Source organism: Octopus sinensis, linkage group LG15 (genome assembly GCF_006345805.1).
Source record: "Octopus sinensis linkage group LG15, ASM634580v1, whole genome shotgun sequence".
In the NCBI taxonomy this organism is placed as follows: Eukaryota; Metazoa; Mollusca; class Cephalopoda; order Octopoda; family Octopodidae; genus Octopus; species Octopus sinensis.
Window position 1 is genome coordinate 20,774,209 of NC_043011.1, and position 19,483 is coordinate 20,793,691.

The 19,483-nt window shown below is 37.5% G+C and overlaps 1 protein-coding gene and 1 non-coding gene across 3 annotated transcripts in view; one reads left to right on the forward strand and one right to left on the reverse strand.

Moving 5' to 3' along the window:
- Positions 1-3,316: 3,316 nt before the first annotated feature.
- LOC115219643 (tripartite motif-containing protein 2-like) overlaps positions 3,317-19,483 on the forward strand; it is a 66,053-nt gene continuing 49,886 nt past the window's right edge. The window contains exon 1 of one of the 2 annotated variants that reach the window (XM_029789807.2): positions 3,317-3,386. The gene's annotated coding sequence lies outside the window, so the exon portion shown is untranslated. Of the gene's footprint in view, positions 3,419-19,483 lie in introns of both variants that reach the window. The other variant, XM_029789806.2, reaches the window with a different exon arrangement.
- LOC115220060 lies at positions 3,644-3,746 on the reverse strand. Its single transcript, XR_003882445.1, has one exon. It is a non-coding gene; the product is annotated as a U6 spliceosomal RNA (small nuclear RNA).

Consider the following 19,483-nt stretch of genomic DNA (forward strand, 5'->3'; position numbering starts at 1 on the left):
TTTTTCCTTGTAAGTTTGGATTTTATTCCCTCAAATAATAATTATATATATATATATATATATATATATGATGGGCTTCTTTCAATTTCCATCAACCAAATTCACTCACGAGGCTTTGGTCAGCCCAAGACTATAGTAGAAAACACTCTTTAAAGTATGGAGTTGAATTTTGTGTAGCCACCTGTTGGCAACTTTGCTTGCCCACCCATTTTGTCAGGGGTATTACCCACTTTTCCTTGACTCTTTCCACAGCTATACCCCGTTTGAAATTTGCATTAGTTTTTGTATGATTACAACAAAAAAAATATCTGGATGTTCATGGCTGGAAAGTCTTTGCTCATAGGTCTATAGATCTGTTCCTTTACACATTTTGCTTAAGTAATTACAGAAAGAAGACAATAAAAATTTCAAATGAAAAACAAAAATAGCTTCAAAACCTTCAATCCTTTAGCATTTAAACCCAAATGCTCTACCTGTTTTATGCTCGGATTGGCCAGATCCAGCCTCTCATACCTATCCTACAATATCATTCTAAAACTAAACAATCACATCATCAAAATCTTGCAGCTACAAGATAATGCATGGTCAATTCAAAACAACATTAATTAATCTGCATTATATCTAACAGAATCCAATTGTTCAATTCTGTTTACTCTTGCTCTAAATCTTGAAAGCTCTAAATCTCGAAAAATTCCATCTCTTCGTGTTTTGTTTTTGACCAACCTTAACTCTGAACACACTCTCTCTCTCCCCCTCTATCTCTCTCCCTCTGTTTCATTAACCATTTGCTTTTCCCATGTCAGCTGTTGATTAGTAGCAATCAAGAGTATGAAGTCAGGGAAAGCCTCCAGCTCATCAGGAATCACTTCAGAGATGCTTAAGATATCTGGCAGTATAGGTTATAGTTTACTCACCCATATAGTCAACCAGGTGATATATGAAGGAGTCATACCCAATGATCGGTGTAGCAGCACCATAGTCAACTGCTACAAAGATAAAGGTGACTCATTAGATAGGAATAATTACAGAGGTATCAAATTGTTGGATCAGGTAATGAAAATCACGGAGAGGGTCATAGCACAACTAATTAGGGAGAGAGTTAGTTTAGATGAGATGCAGTTTGGGTTTATGTCAGGGAGTAACACCAGTGATGCTATATTTCTGGTAAGGCAGCTGAAGGAGAAATTCCTAACCAAAGATAAACTTCTGTACTTGGCCTTCGTTGACATGGAGAAAGCCTTTGACATGATCCCCTGATCCTTTATTTGGTGGTCAATGCGAAAACTAGGGATAGATGAGTGGTTGGTGAGAGCTGTACAAGCCATGTACAGGGATGCTGTCAGTAAGGTGAGGGTTGGCAACGAATATAGTGAAGAATTCCGGGTAGAAGTAGGGGTCCACCAAGGATCAGTCCTCAGCCCCCTCTTATTCATCATAGTCCTCCAGGCTATAACAGAGGAATTCAAGAAAGGCTGCCCCTGGGAGTTCCTCTATGCTGATGACCTTGCTTTAATGGCTAAGTCACTATCAGAACTTGAGAAGTTTCAGGTGTAGAAACAAGATCTAGAATCAAAGGGCCTTAGAGTCAATCTAGAGAAAACCAAAGTCTTAGTAAGTAGGAAGGCAGACAAATCACAAATCCCTTCAGATAGACGGCCCTGCTCAATCTGTAGAAAAGGTGTAGGAAGAAACTCCATAAGATGTACCCAGTGTAAGCTATGGACACATAAGATGTGCAGCAATATCAAAGGAAGATTAACCGGGAAGATTAGTTTTTGTGTGTGGCAGATGCACAGGGGCAAAAAACACAGAAGGTGTACAGAAAACAAATTTCATCACATGCCAGGGGAAAAAACTAGTAGTTGATTGCTTTCGTTACCTAGTTGACCAAGTCAGTAGCAGAGATGTATGCTCTAAGAGTGTAGCTGTTAGAATAAGAATAGCCTAGGCAAAGTTCAGAGAGCTCCTACTTCTGCTGGTAACAAAGGGCCTCTCGCTCAGAGTGAAAGGTAGACTGTATGATGCATGTATGCAAACAGCCATGCTACATGGCAGTGAAACATGGTCTGTGACTGCTGAGAAAGAAATGAAGCTAGTATGCTCTGCTGGATATGTAATGTCAGTGTGCATACACAAGAAAGTGTAAGTGCCCTGAGAGAAAAGTTGGACATAAGAAGCATCAGATGTAGTGTGCAAGAGAGACAACTGCGCTGGTATGGTCATGTGTTGTGCATGGATGAGGACAGGTGTGTGAAGTGTCACAACCTAACAGTGGAGGGAACATGTGGAAGGGGCAGACCCAGGAAGACCTGGGATGAGATGGTGAAGTGAGACCTTTGAACGCTGGGCCACACAGTGGCAATGACAAGCGACTGAGACCTTTGGTGATATGCTGCCCTTGAGAAGACCTGACAAGCCAAGTGATATTGTAGCCGCAGCCAATGCCAGTGTCGCATAACCAGCCCGTTTAAAAGTACCTTTCAATCGACAGGAAATATGCTGTGCTTGAGAAGACTTGTTGAGTCAAGTGAGATCATTGTCATGGCCAATGCCAGTGCCACCTGACTGGCACCCATGCCAGTGGCAAGTAAAAAGCACCATTCGAGTGTGGCTGATGCCAGTGCCTGTGGCATGTAAAAAGCACCATTCGAGCGTGATTGATACCAGTGCCGCCAAACTGGCCCCCATGCCGGTGGCATGTAAAAAGCACCCACTACACTCTCAGAGTGGTTGACATTAGGAAGGGCATCCAGCTGTAGAAACTCTGCCAGATCAGATTGGAGCTTGGTGCAGCCTCCTGACGTGCCAGTCCTCAGTCAAACCGTTCAACCCATGCTAGCATGGAAAGTGGACACTAAACAATGATGATGATGAGGAGGAGGAGGGGCGGAGGAGGAGGATATATTTAACTGAATAATCTGAATTCAGAAAGGGTTGCTGTAACCAGCAGATAAACAAAAAATTGCTCAAACTTGCTTGTTAAAAGAAGTGGGCAGGATGCTAGATAAAACAGAGGTGTACAGAGAGTTTGGTATTGACAAAGACACCTTCAACCTATAAAGAGAGACTCTACGTGGTTTGCTTGACCTGCCCCAAATAATAAGTCACGTCTATCTTAACTCTTATTGTAAAGTGTAAAGAGTTAAAAAAAATAATAATATGGAATTGTTATGACCTGGAATTGTCAAGCATAACGAACTGAAACATGAGATAAGACATTCTAGATATACCCACTTTTTTTTTGAATGTATGTAAAAAAAGAAAAAGAAAAAGAAAGAACAAACATCTGAAATACAATCTGTTTATGTGTTTTCTTTTATTTGTCATACAGATCATATATTTCTCTACTCCACTGAACACAATATGAAAGCCCACGGAGTTACAAGGTAAATTTCTGATTAGCAATGTTTTACATCAGGTAACTAATTTTTCACTAAATAGTGTTTTGTTATGTCCATGTCTATTAATCATATCTTTCAGGCATTTCTGTTAAAGGATTATAGCCTTGGTGGGACATCATTTTCCTGCATTATATTGATGAAATTAACGCCCTCAGTACTCATCGTTTCAATTTGGGGCTTATTTTCATTCATCTCTCTTTATCACAATTTTATTTCATTTCATTTGCCACAAGGGCATTTTAAAAAATATGGAATGCTTCACGAATTTGCGTGTTATCCTTGCACAGGGGCCATGCTAATCTTCTCTGTATCGTTCCAATTTTAGAATATGTACCGCCGTATTACTATGCTACAGGACATAAGAACAATAACATAGACTACACTGGTCTTCGGACTGTAAATATAAATACATACAGACACACACAGACATATGTAGGTATGTGTGTGTGTATGTGTGCATCAGTATATTACTCTTTACTCTTTTTACTCTTTTACTTGTTTCAGTCATTTGACTGCGGCCATGCTGGAGCACCGCCTTTAATCAAGCAACTCGACCCCGGGACTTATTCTTTTTGTAAGCCCAGTACTTATTCTATCGGTCTCTTTTTGCCGAACTGCTAAGTAGCGGGGACATAAACACACCAGCATCGGTTGTCAAGCAATGCTAGGGGGACAAACACAGACACACAAACACACACACGCATATATATATATATACATATATACGACGGGCTTCTTTCAGTTTCCGTCTACCAAATCCACTCACAAGGCTTTGGTCGGCCCGAGGCTATAGTAGAAGACACTTGCCCAAGGTGCCATGCAGTGGGACTGAACCCAGAACCATGTGGTTGGTAAACAAGCCACTTGCCACACAGCCACTCCTAACATATATATATTAGAAGAAATGAGGTACTCAGAAATTCGGATGGTTTTATATTTACAGATATTTATTTGTATATTACATGTTTTTATACATCATATAACTTATATCATATATTAGCGCTTTCATCCATTCTGGTGGATTTTTCAAATGGAACAGTTCCATTTGAAAAATCCACCAGAATGGACGAAAGCGCTAATATATGATATATGATATAAGTTATGTGATGTATAAAAACATGTAATATACAAATAAATATCTGTAAATACAAAACCATCCGAATTTCTGAGTACCTTATTTCTTCTAATATGAAATACCTGTACATCATCTCCAAACTTTCTAATATATATATATATATATATACATACAAACATACATACATACATACATACATACATACATACATACATACATACATACATACATACATACATATGCCAGCTAAACTTGTTGTACTGTTTATTTGTCGTTAGACACCCGCTGTTTTTGTCCTGTTTTTACCATTATTGTTTTTTGTATTTTATATTCGTGTGGCATCGTCCATTTTTCTGTCCCTGTTTCGTATACATTTGATCCTTCTTCCAAGAAATTTAATGCTTGTAGCTTAGTTTTTCCTTGGGGCTGGCCGGATCGGAGCGATCTCAAGATTAATCAGCCGAAATTACTAGGATGATCCAGTTCTTGACTGAAGATTGAAGGCTTCGAATGTCCCGTCTGTGTTTTTCTAACGTCTTCTAAATGTTTTACGCTCTTGTCCCAGTTTGTATTTTTCTACATATAATACACACATATATACATATGTCTATACACACACACACACGTGCACATGCATACACACACACACACACACACACACACACACACACATACATATCAGAAATAGATAATAAATACTGTTATGTATTTTTACCCCTAACTTGGAACTAATGAAACAGACCTTAGATTTAACTCCAAGTTAGGGGTAAAAATACATAATTGTATTTATTATCTATTTCTGATATATATATATCAGGTCATCTCATAAGTTCTGTGCAAATTTTGAAAAAAAAATACAAGTGATCAAATGTTATATTTAATTGAAATTTAATCATCAATGTACTTTCCCTGATTATCTATGACTTCCTTCCATCTATTTACAAGCTTTTTAATCCCATCAACGTAAAATTCTTTTGTTGGTTTCAAAGCGAAGAACTCTGAAATGTCAGTTTCAACCTCCTCCTGGCTTGCGAAAGTTATGTCCTCCAAATGATTCTATAAACTACGAAACAAATGGTAGTCTGAAGGAGCAAGGTCGGGAGAATAAGGGGGATGAAGAAATTTTTCCCAATCGACCTCTTCGATCTTCTGTTATGTGATCTTTGCAGTGTGGAGTCATTCATTGTCCTGATGAAACGGGCACTCCTTTTTGATTCACTAAAGCTGATCTTTTTTCTTCAAAGCTTGGTTCAAACACTCTAATTGCTAACAGAAGTCTTGAGCATTAATTGTTGCATTAGGTGGTAACAATTCAAAGTGAATTACTCCTTTGCAATCCCACCAGATAGAGAGAAGAGCCTTTTTCCCATGAAGTTCCCTTCTCGGTTGTGGTTGAGCTTTTCCTTTTTACCAAGTCACTGTTTACAACGTTTAACATTTCGATAGAAGATCCATTTTTCGTCACCAGTCACGGCTGCAGAGTTTCCTTTTTTGTACTCATAAAGCATTATGTGCCTTAAATGCTTTTTGGCTATTTCCATGTTAGAAAGGGCTTTAATCAAAGAAATTTTAATTCTATTATTCTGTAAAATAATATTTAATTAGTTTAAATGTACACAAATGCATAAAAATAATTTTTAATTCCATTAGACATTCTAACACACTATTAAATTTCATTCAATTTTAAAACAGGTAAAGTATGAGTTAGAAGTTAAGCAGCCATCTAAGGGATAGTAAATATTCAATATACTACTGGATTTATATCTACGCATTTATACCCAAGTGCTTATTATTGCAGGACAATATCGCAATTGAATACTAGGTATGGGTGAGGGTAAACTGAAAATTTACCCAGGATTTTTAAGGCAAATAAGAAAATGAAGAAGATAAACTATCAACAAACATCAGCCTGTAAACATTCAATTATATCTAATTTATTAATTGATTACAATCATGTGTATAGATAGATAGATAAATAAAAATAAAAATCTATTTATTTGCTTATTTCATTCGTTCATTTCAATCACTGTTCTTTCACCTTACAAATGGCAAACAATGATTGTAATTAATTAATAAATAGATATAATTGAATGTCTACAGGCTGATGTTTGTCGATTGTTTATCCTCTCCATTTTCTTATTTGCCTTGTGCGTGTGTATGTGTGTGTGTGCGTGTGTTTGTGTATAGTGGCTTTATGTAGGCATAGCATGGATTCGATCCTTGATTGCCAAATTTCACTTAACAGCACTTTTATCATGGTAAAACAATAGTTTTTCTGTGAGTGACAGCAGTTATACATTTACCAAATGCTTTTGCTAAGCAGAATAATGTCTTCGTCACTTGACCCTTCAAACTTCTTCTAGGCCACCAAAAGATAGAATAGAGATAACAGGTACTACCAACGAAATCTATTGTTCTCAACAATATGTCAAGCCTTCTGACTGGTTTTGGATAGTAATAAATACTAGAATTTGGTAAGGCAAAAATCAGTTAGAGAGGGCACAGTTAGTGAACGGACAACTAGAGTCACGGCCACAAGCAGGAGGCCACTAAAGACAAATGGCCAGAGGGAAAAAGAAAGTTACAATCAGCGACTATGAAACACAACTTCCCTTGGCTCTCTCACTCTCACGAGCTCGCTTTCTTTTCTCCATCATTATCTGTAGGTTACTACTACACAATGACGAGAACACAAACACCAACTATGCAAGAAGTTAACTTCATTTATCTCACATGCCCTTCCACTTATGTCATATAACACACCTGCCTGTTGAGGCATGGAATTATATTAAGTAACAGTAAATAAATATTTCTTTACAACTTCAATCACTGTTCTTTCACCTTACAAATGGCAAACAAAATATAACATTGCCATTACATCATCATCATCATCATCATCATCATCATAATCATCATTTAACATCCACTTTGCATGCTGGCATGGGTTGGACAGTTTGACTGAGGACTGGTGAACCAGATGTCTGCACCAGGCTCCAATCTGATCTAGCAGTGATCACACTTGGATGGTGCTCTTAACGTTCAACTAGCATGGATGCCAGTCAGGCGGTACCGTCATCGACCATGTCAGCGAATTTCATTTCGATTTCACTTGACTCAACAGGTCTTCGCAAGCAGAATTTAGTGTCCTATGAAAGAAAGGTACGCATAAGTAGGCTAGTTACACCACTGGAATAGGCCATGGGTTATGGTCTCACTTAGCTTGCCAGGTCTTCTCAAGCACAGCATATTTCCAAAGGTCTAGGTCACTTGTCATTGCCTTGGTGAGGCCCAATGTTCAAAGGTAGTGCTTCACCACCTCATCCCAGATCTTCCTGGGTCTACCTCTTCCACAGGTTCCCTCAAATGCAACACCACATGACCATACCAGCACAGTCGTCTTTCTTGCACACCACATCTGATGCTTCTTAGGTCTAACTTTTCTCTCAAGGCACTTACACTCTGTCATGTATGCTCGCTGTATGCTCACATCCAGCGGAGCATACTGGCTTCATTCTTTACAAGCTTACGCATGTCCTCAGCAGTCACAGCCCATGTTTCACTGCCATGTAGCATGGCTTTTCATTCATATGCATACATCATACAGTCTACCTTTTACTCTGAGCAAGAAGCTCTTTGTTACCAGCAGAGGTAAGAGCTCTCTGAACTTTGCCCAGACTATTCTTATTCTAGCAGTTACACTTTCAGAGCATCCACCCCCACGACTGACTTGGTCCCCTAGGTAATGGAAGCTATCAACTACTTCTAGTTTTTCTCCCTGGAATGTGACAGAAGTTGTTCTCTGCACATTTTCAGTGTTTATTGCTCTTGAGTGTCTGCTACATACAAAAGCTATCTTCCTAGTTAGCCTTCCTGTGATATTGCTGCACCTCTTATGTGTCCATAGCTTATACTGGGTACATCTTATAGCGTTTCCACCAACGCCTTTTCTACAGAGCAAGCAGGGCCATCTACCTGAAGGGATTTGTGGTTTGTCTGCCTTCCTACTCGTTAAGACCTTGGTTTTAGCTTGGTTGACTCTATGGCCCTTCATTTCTAAGATATATATATATATATATATATATATATATATATATATGTATGTATGTGTGTGTGTATATATATATATATATATATATATATACATATATATTAGAATTGAAGGGCCATAGAGTCAACCAAGCTATATATATATATATGTATATACATATATATATGTGTGTATATATATATATATATACAGACATATAGGTAGGTAGGTATGTAGGTAGGTAGGTAGGCAGGTAGGTAAGTAGGTAGGTAGGCAGGCAGGCAAGCAGGCAGGTAGGTAGATAGGTAGATAGATAGATAACTTCCTTTATTGGCCAAACAGAGCTTTTCTTTTCAAAAATGAAAAAAAGCAGGAAAATAAGAAAAAAAGTAAAATTCCAATCAAAAGGGATCCTGTATCACAGAAGAATTTTAAAAATGTAAAAAGTAAGATTAGGTTTATCCATAGAAAGAAAAGCCTATGGAAAAGACCACAGTAACCTCAGGTAGGGAGGGAATAAACACATGAGAGCAAAGTGCTCTCTCTCTTTTTTCGATTTACAGGATCAGGCTCAAAGTGGTTTCCTCACTCGCACGCACCATCTTTGCAACATTCACCCACTTTTTTTTTAAACTATCACGAGACAAAACCTGCCTCTCCATCCTCACCTTCCTTTTCAAGTGGTACTTGAAAAGTTGATGAGCGATTGGCCAGATAGGTGTTTGTCTCTAATCCTTTCACTCAAGTCCACCACATACATTCTTTCACCATGGCCACCAATACGATGAAGACTGCCTTGCCTTCCCAGTTGCAGGAAGGTGGCAGAGCAATTGTCACGATAGACTCAGCTGACAGGCGGACTCATCCCACACATGACAGCAGCCATTCAGCATAAGCCCACAGGTCTGAAATGGTTGGACACTGCACAAGTGCATGCAGAACGGTTTTGTCGCTCTGACTGCATCTCGGGCAAGTCGGTGTGGTGTGTCTCAAACCATGCCTGTGGAGCTTATCCTGAATGGGTAATGCTTCTTGATAGTAATGCCAGGCCAGGGATCTTTGGAGATTGTCCATAGGTCCCGGCCCAAATGTTGTCCTGAACAGGCAAGTCAGGTGTTCCTCGTTGAAGCCCAGATTCTGCCTGAGAACATCATCGCACCTCCCCTCCACTAATCCTCTATAGAACGCCTTTGTTATAATGAAGTCGCATGAGTTTGATCCCGGATGGCAGTCTTCACATTGGACATCACTTGACATGATTTTTTTAGGTGGGGAGTGATGGCAATGAGTGCTTCCATTGACTTGATAGCTGCTTTGTTTCCAGGTCATAGCTTGGGACCTGTGTGTCGCAGGAGTTGCCAGAGTGAGGTTGAGTACAACTTCAAACTCTCTTCAAGACTCCACCTCCAGATTTCTCCTCAGGGTTTCCTCCCCAAGCCATGATTGGTTTCGTCACAAGGCAGTGGGGTTTGGAGTCAGAGTTTTCCTTCTCTTAGATGGGTTGCCTTCCGGGGATAACGGGTCCCATCTACCTGAAGCACTGGTTTTGGGGCACCAGTAACTTGCCCTTGCCACTTCTCTTGTCAGTAGTAACAGCTCCTGGCCCAGGTGATAGGCCACACAAGAAGGTCAGGAGTTGGACTTGGCTGTCAGAGACTCTTTGAGATTATGTGTCCTCCTCAACTGCTCCGCATCCTTGAAGTTTTGCATTTGTACATGGAGACCACAATACAATTCAACGGAAACACCTCAGAACCCTTTGATGTTCAACGTGGGTTAAAACAGGGATGCATGCTTGCTCCTACCCTGTTCAACATCTACTTCACTGTCATGTTGAAGTATGCATTTGGTATGCAAAACGACGGCGTTTGCCTCCACATAAGGTTGGACAGTAAAGTATTCAGTCTGTCAAGGCTCAATGCAAAGACCAAAATCTGCAAGGTTTATGTCCGGGAGATGCTTATGTTAAAAACTATTAGTAAATACATTTTTATAATGATATAAACCCCAAAGTTAAGTTAGCTTTCCGACTATGGAATCAATACCAGTTCCATGATTACCTTGTTTAATTCATTACTAAACTAGAAAGAATGTAGATTCATCCAATTTGACATTAAACATTGTAGGAATGGCTGTGTGGTAAGTAGCTTGCTTACCAACCACATGGTTCCGGGTTCAGTCCCAATGCATGACACCTTGGGCAAGTGTCTTCTTCTATAGCCTTGGGCTGACCAAAGCCTTGTGAGTGGATTTAGTAGACGGAAACTGAAAGAAGCCCATCATATATATATATGTGTGTGTGTGTGTGTGTGTTCGTGTGTCTGTGTTTGTCCCCTCAACATCGCTTGACAACCGATGCTGGTGTATTTACGTTCCCGTAACTTAGCAGTTCAGCGTAAGAGACTGATAGAATAAGTACTAGGCTTATAAAGATTAAATCCTGGGATCAATTTGCTCAACTAAAGGTGGTGCTCCAGCATGGCCACAGTCAAATGACTGAAACAAGTAAAAGAGTAAAAGAGTAATACCCTACAGTTTCTGAACCTCTTTTGTGGGACACAACTCAACTTCGCAAAACATTTCTCACTTATTATCCTTTCTGAAACTGGTTTATTTTAAACGCAAGGAAATCTGTTCAATATTTAGAAAGCATATTTTATTATGTGCGTGTAAGAAGGTCCCAAACGTATGTATTTTACGTGGATGTGAAAAAATATAAAAAGGCATGTTTCTTCTATTAAATCAAATATAACAATTTATTCCTTGATTGTAGTTCACACATCACAGTAGAAAGTATATCACAAGGTAATCTATATATATAAAACTGAGAATGTTTGTCTGTCTGTATGTATGTATGTCTGTATGCGTGCATCACTAAAACTCGGAAATTACCCAACTGATTCTATTCAAATTTTACACATGCATTACTCACAGCCAATGGAGTGTTATGGGCCAAAAAAATTTTCAACTTCTTGCCTAATGCGGGCCTGGAGCAATCACTTAGACGGTTTCAGTATTACGTGTCAAAAGTGAAACAATAACATCCTTATTGTAGTGTGATATAATACTTTTACTTTTATATGGAGTCACTTTCGATAGTTTCACTTTTAAAAGTTTCATTTTTATTATTTTCACTATATATGTATGTATGCATATATATGTGTGTGTGTATATGTATACACACACATATATATATATATAATATATATATATATTTATATATATATGCATGTACATATGTGTATGTATGTATATATATGTATATATATGTGTGTGTGTGTGTGTAAATTTATATAAAGATGTATATATATATATATGATTGATTGATTGATTGATTCCAGTTTCAGCTCATGAGCTGTGGCCATGCTGGGGCACCGCCATTTGGTGTTGCTACTTGGTTTCACTTCATGGAGGCTTTCTAGCAACTGCTATTTGGTGCATGAGAGACTTCGATGCAGCTGCCCTCATCTGCCCCTCCTGCCGTGAAGTTGGTTCATCTGGGACACCTGACAGGAAGAGATCCCCAGCTCCATTTTAAAGACATCTGTATCCACCCCATGCAGGTCTCTCAGGTTCATCGGGAGGATATTGAAGAGCTGTGGGCCTCGGAAGCCCAGGCTATCACAGAATCTTGTCTACATCTTGATGGCAAGTTGGAGTCCTAGGCACCACGCAGTGGCACCCAGTTCTGGCGTTTGCGTAACTCTCGATGCCAAAGTTCAGGACACTTCCCTCCAGGATCTTCCAGATGTATATTATGGCATATCTTTCCCGCCTACGCTCCAGGGAATATAATTTTAATCTCTTGAGTCTTTCCCAGTAGCTTACATTCTGCATAGAGGCTATCTTCTTCGTGTAGCTTCGTTGGATCGCCTCAAGTTCTGTGATCAACTTGACACTGGATGGTGACCATAGCTGAGAGCAATAGTCAAAGTGACTTAGGACAAGTGTCTTCCAGAGGACCATCATGGTTTCTTGTTCTCTTGTTCTAAAGGTTCTAAGAATCCATCCAGCCAGGCGTCTGCATTTCACTGTCAGTTTAGCAACATGTACATGAAAGGTCGCGTCATGTACATATATATATAAATTAGAAGAAATGAGGTACTCAGAAATCCGGATAGTTTTATACTTACAGATATTTATTAGTATGTTACATGTTTTTATAAATCATATATCATATATTATTGCTTTCGTCCATTCTAGTGGAGTCTTCAAATTGAACTAAGTTTTTGCAGGGATTTTGACTCTTTTTATAGTATTATTGAGTGTGTAGTAGTGGGGAGAGATATAAGATAGTACAAGAGGGTGATGAATGAGGAGAAAGTGAGAGTGAACATGCAACTTTTGCATTCACAACAAACAAGGCACAGGGCCAGACTTTAGATCGTGTAGGTGTATTTTTACCCACTCTGATGTTTACACACGGCCAGTTATACGTCACTATGAGTGGAGCAACGGACTCCAGTAATTTGAAAATCAGTGTCGACCAAACAGAAAATATCGTCTACAAAGAAGTTTTATAATCATATTGATATTATCAAAAGGAATAGGATTCATAATTCAAATAAGGAAATTTGTGAACTTTGAATATATAAGAGTATAAACAAATGTAAAATAGAGTAAATAACTAAAATAAAAGTATATCTAAATAACATTTTTGCTTAATACTTTTTATGTAGTGGTCAGAAGATGCTCTGGCTTTCATTAGGAGTGGTCCACATAACCATTCATGAGACAGAGGCTGGGAGCATATTTCAGTTCAGGAGTGAATCGTTATCACATGTCACTTAGTCACAAACACATGTCATATATATGTAATAGGGGCATGGCTGTGTGGTTAGGGAGCTTGCTTCCTAGCTATATGGTTTCGGGTTCAGTCCCACTGCGTGGCACTTTGGGTAGGTGTCTACCACTATAGCCCCAAGCCGACCGGAGCTTTGTGATTGAATTCGGTAGGTGAAAGTTACTGCTGTCTATGTATGTGTGCGTATAGCTGCTCAGTGCCTCTCCGAAAGAGAGAGAGGGGAATGCTGTATCACCAACAATGATGTGATTTCTCCAAGACATCACCCAGTAATCTATCAAGTCCATTTACACATTTCTCAATACGCACTACTGTTATGACTTCCCTCACTCGTTTTATGCCTCCCTCATAGATGGGTAGATTTACTAGCATGAATTTGTATGTGCTAATAATACTACCAGTTAAGTCTGAAATGTAACCTCATTAGTTTATTTCAAGGTTTATGCATCTGTACCATATTTTATTTGATTATATTCTATTCCTCACTTCTAGCTTCCTGTTTCTATTAACACAATGTATAATCTTAACTGTAGTAGGAGTGGCTGTGGGGTAAGTAGCTTGCTTAACAACCACATGATTCCGGGTTCAGTCCCACTGCGTGGCACCTTGGGCAAGTGTCTTCTACTATAGCCTTGGGCTAACCAAAGCCTTGTGAGTGGATTTGGTAGATGGAAACTGAAAGAAGCCTGTCGTATATATGTATATATATTTGTGTGTGTGTGTCTGTGTTTGTTCCCCCAACATCGCTTGACAACCGATGCTGGTGTGTTTACGTCCCCGTAACTTAGCAGTTCGGCAAAAGTGACCAATAGAATAAGTACTTGGCTTACAAAGAATAAGTCTTGGGGTTGATTTGCTCAACTAAAGGCGGTGCTCCAGCATGGCCGCAGTCAAATGACTGAAACAAGTAAAAGAGTAAAAGAGAGTATATCCAGATTCTTAGGATTGACAGTGGAATAGCTTGACAGAGTATGATTCAATGTATGTATGTGTGTGAATATCGTCAGTGTATGTATGTATGTGAATATATATAGGTATAAGAGGAATCAGACGTAGTGTGCAAGAGAGACAACTTGCTGGTATGGTCATGTGATGCATATGGACGAGGACAGCTGTGTAAAGAAGTGCTGATCTTTAGCTGTGGAGGGAACCTGTGACAGAAGTAGACCCAGGAAGACACGGGCCGAAGTGGTTTTCGTCACTGTTTACAATTTTGTTCCAAATGTTTTCAAATTTGGTATATGGGTTAAGTTTTGTATACTAATTATGAAAATGAAATTCATTTTCCTGATAAATCCATAATTAAAAAGTTATTAGCCTTTAAAATTTGAAAACTTTGGGTATTTTTGCCAATCTGAAGGGAGTATTTTAGACATTACTGAGGCAAAGAAGTCTGTTTCTATAGTAACCAAAGCAAAGAAGCACCACCTGTTCCATGGCTGATTGCGAAGAACTCTGTTTCTATAGTAACCAAAGATGCTGCACATGTGCACAAGGAGTGTAACCACCTCTTGTTCTATAATTGTTTGTTTTCATAACAGATGGGACTTACACTCAACTGGGTATGGTTGACTCTTATCTTTGTGAATTTATGTGGAGAAGGAGATATGAGAAAGATTATTTATTTTATAAAATCTTAGAGTGTATTGCAAACTTTCATTCTTGAATGTTTTTTTAACTAATAAATATCTGTTATTTCTAGCAACTCCTGTTAGCTTTACTTTTTTACTCTTTTATTTCTTTCAGTCACTTGACTGTGACCATGTTGGAGCACTGCCTTTAGTCGAGCAAATCGACCCCAGGACTTATTCTTTGGAAGCTTAGTACTTATTCTGCCAGTCTCTTTTGCTGAACCGCTAAATTAAGGGGATGTAAACACATCAGCATCGGTTGTCAAGCGATGTTGGGGGGTCAAACACAGACACACAAACATATACACACACACACACACACATATATATATATAAATACATATATACAACAGGCTTCTTTCAGTTTCCGTCTACCAAATCCACTCACAAGGCTTTGGTCGCCCCGAGGTTATAGTAGAAGAACTTGGCCAAGGTGCCACGCAGTGGGACTGAACCCGGAACCATGTGGTTGGTAAGCAAGCTACTTACTGTTTGTGTGTCTGTGTTTGTCCCCCTAGCATTGCTTGACAACCGATGCTGGTGTGTTTATGTCCCCGTTACTTAGCGATTCGGCAAAAGAGACCGATAGAATAAGTACAGGGCTTACAAAAAGAATAAGTCCCAGGGTCAAGATGACTGAAACAAGTAAAAGAGTAAAGAGTGATGAAAACCACAAAGATCCTAAGTACCAGTTGAATACAGGGGGCGATATAATCAACTTACACCTCCACCGAAATTGCTGATCTTGTGCCAAAATTTGAAATCAATATGAAGAGTAAAGGAATAAAAGTAGGAAATTTGTATTATCTCCTCTGAGATGTAAAGTGACCTCTAGTCATACATGACTAATCAATCAGTTTAATACGGTAACTGTAGCATATGTCTATCACCTTTAACTGGCATTTAATTTCAGAACCTTTTTATGACATATATAGGTTACTTAGAGTTCAAAAGAGAGAGGTGGAATGAAGTTAGACATAGTTATCATACCAGATATGGTTTCCACCTCATTGAAATTTTATGCTACATTCCATGCAGCAACATCAATAAATTTCTGTGAGTTTACATTTAAAACCAGTTAAGAATTGCTAGGTAAACCGTTTTTATTTCTAGCCAAAATATGAAGAACCTATGCTTGAAGGTTGTTCCTCGTTTTAATCAACCAACATCTTTAAAATCAGCATCACTGAAAAGATATCCTGCACACACACACATGCTTTTTACTTTTTTTTTATACATTTTACGTGTTTCAGTCATGTGACTGTGGCCATGCTGGAGCAGCACATTTAGTCGAGCAAATCGACCCCGGGACTTATTCTTTGTAAGCCTAGTACTTATTCTATCGGTCTCTTTTGCCGAAGCGCTAAGTTACGGGGATGTAAACACATCCGCATCGGTTGTCAAGCGATGTTGGCGGAACAAACATAGACACACAGACATATGCACACACATACATATATATATATATATATATATATATATAATATAATTCGAGACAAAACCACTATTTTGCAAAACAAACAAGGAAAGACTTAATCAATACATAAAAATTTTTAATATAAAGAAATAAACCGCCACTACAATCGTTTCATGTCTTCAATGACATTCGTCAGGTGGATTTTCGATCTAAAATATCAATATATTAAAATATAAGTTTAAAATGATAAAATTATCAATGAAAAATATAAATATATATAATCTATATATAATCTATATATAATCAATATATAATCTAAATTAAACCCTATAAACAATTGAATATAAAGAAACCTATTATTAAAGTTCTCATATTTAAAGATGTACAAAAAACAAAAAACAAAAAACAAAAAAACAAAAAACAAAAACAAAAACAAAAACAAAAACAAAATAAAAATAAACTATATATACACACATGCTCATACACATATAACTAAATATATATAACCATATCTAAATACATACACTAACTCACACACCAATATATATATCTCTATACATACACATAAAAACGTCTAGGCAACAATAAATGAATAAATTTAAAAAATAGCCAAATTCTTCAACACATTACTTATTCTTACTCCCTCACACACACATACAACCCACAGTCATAAACAATATACATATACCCGCTCACACATACATATACATACATACAGAACTCGATATATACACCAATATATTCACACCCACACCCATACAGATAAATAAATTACGCAAACAATCACACACACACATTCACACATACATAAACACTCAAAAGAAAATAAACAATTCTTAGCGCGTGGTGATCGAACGTTTTTTTAAAAAATTATAAATGGAAAGAATGGAATAATATTTAATCAACGTAAAAATACAGAATTTACTCCAAAATCATTAATAAACCAATCATGATAATGAAACCCATATATACATATAATGATAAAACACCCTTTACCATACACAATAATACCTATATAGCAATCCCCATAATACATTCACACACAAAACTACACATACGTAAAACACACACTCATAACATATACATATACCCCCTCACATATACATATACATACGTACTAAACTCGATATATACAACAATATATTCACACCCACACCCATATAGACAAATAAATTACACAACCAAGTACGCACACACACACACACATTTACACATACAAAAACACTCAAAAGAAAAACAACATATCTACACATAATACGATTTGCGCGTGGAGAACGTACGTTATTCAAAATTATGAATGGAATAAATGGAATAATATTTTAAACACTTAAACAGACAGAAATTACTACAAATTCTTTAATAAAACTACCATGATAAACGAAAACTCATATATACATATAACGATAAAATCTCCCTTTACTAAACACTATAACATACCTATATAGCAATCCCCCTATCTATACATTCACACACAAATACACACACGTAAAACACACACCCACTACATATACATATACCCACTCCACTCACACATACATATACATACGTACAAACCTCGATATATACATCAAAATATTCACTCCCACACCCATACAAATAAATAAATATACGCACACACACACACATTTACACATACATAAACACTCAAAAGAAAAACAACATATCGACACATAATACAATATATAAAATACTCCATAAGTAACCAGATTATCATAAGTAACAAGATTAACATAAGGAGAAAAAATACATACCTCCTAATCTGTTTTAATTTATGAAGTGAATTCAAACTCTAGCCGTTATAACTTTAAACAAGATTACGTTACCATAGGAACCGAACATATTTATAAAAATTCTTAGCTCGGTGAACGAACGTCATTTAAAATTATGAATGGAACAGAATGGAATTATAAAATTCTTTGCGCGTGGAGAACGAACGTTATTCAAAATTATGAATGGAATAAATGGAATAATACAGACAGAAATTACTACAAATTCTTAAATAAAACTACCATGATAAACGAAATACATATAACGATAAAAACTCCCTTTACTAAACACTATAACATACCTATATAGCAATCCCCCTATCTACAGGTTCCCTCAACCTCTAGGGTGTGGCACTTTTTCACACAACTATCTTCAACATATATATATATAATATATATAATATATATTATATATATATATACAGTTGTAACAATGAAGTGAAAGCAAATAGTGATATTCTGAAATTATTTAATACATACGTTTTAAGTTTGCCTAATATATAATATGAAATGCATCCATTACATAAACCTTCTTGACTTAAGGCATATATTTAACTCAAATCAAAAATTCTGGTACTGCATACTACTTCTTAGTGTAACACGAAATAACTATATATATATATATATATATATATAAATGTAAGATCCAAGGATGGAGGTGTAGGAAGAATTTGGCTTCAAGCAATCTGTAGGAAATATGAAAAATAGCTTTCAGGAACAATAATGGTTTACTGAGACGGAAGGTTCTTTTACTCTTTTACTTGTTTCAGTCATCTGACTGCAGCCATGCTGGAGCACCACTTAAAGTCGAGCAAATCAACCCCAGGACTTATTCTTTGTAAGCCTAGTACTTATTCAATCGCTCTCTATTCCTGAACCGCTAAGTTACGGGGACGTAAACACACCAGCATCGGTTGTCAAGCAATGTTGCGGGGGACAAACACAGACACACAAATATATACACACATATACATATATATATATATATATATATATATATAGCCAGCTGGAGGAGATGTTCTCCTGGGGCTACAAGCTACAGTAACACCCACCCTTAGTGGTTAGCCATATTGAGACGGCAAATATACATCACATATATATATATATATATTATATATATATATATACGCACACTTATATATATATATATATACATATATACATATATATACATATATACAATGGGCTTCTTTCAGTTTCCGCCTACCAAATCCACTCACAAGGCTTTGGTTGGCCCAAGGCTATAGTAGAAGACACTTGCCATGCAGTGTGACTGAACCGAGAACCATGTGGTTGGTAAGCAAGCTTCTTACCACGCAGCCACTCCTGTGGTTGTGGATATTTTTGTATCAAAGAATGATA